The sequence below is a fragment of the Sturnira hondurensis genome, unplaced genomic scaffold (assembly GCF_014824575.4).
Source record: "Sturnira hondurensis isolate 20B ecotype Veracruz unplaced genomic scaffold, ASM1482457v3 Scaffold0003038, whole genome shotgun sequence".
Taxonomy (NCBI): Eukaryota; Metazoa; Chordata; class Mammalia; order Chiroptera; family Phyllostomidae; genus Sturnira; species Sturnira hondurensis.
In genome coordinates, this window is record NW_028075669.1 from 185,061 (window position 1) to 185,371 (window position 311).

A 311-nucleotide genomic window follows, 5' to 3' on the forward strand; every position below is an offset into this window, starting at 1 on the left:
AATGTGTCCTAGCTCCCCTTGGTAACCGGAAACAAGCAAAGCGGACACCTCGGGTACTAGCCAGCCAGAGCATGCGCAAACGGCACCGGATGCGGGGCAGGGCGGGGCAGGCCGTGGGGTGGGGCGGGGACGACGAGTTTCTGGCTCTGGCCAAGGCTGCTGTGGTGGAGGTGTCTGTGCTGGTGGGACTCCGGCGGACTTGGAGGCAGAGGGGAGCCGACCAGACTCAAACTGGAGTAGGTAAAAGGCTCAGGCTTCTTCCCTTTCCTCACTTCTTTCCAAAGGGAAAAGGACCCCCAAAAGGGCAGAGT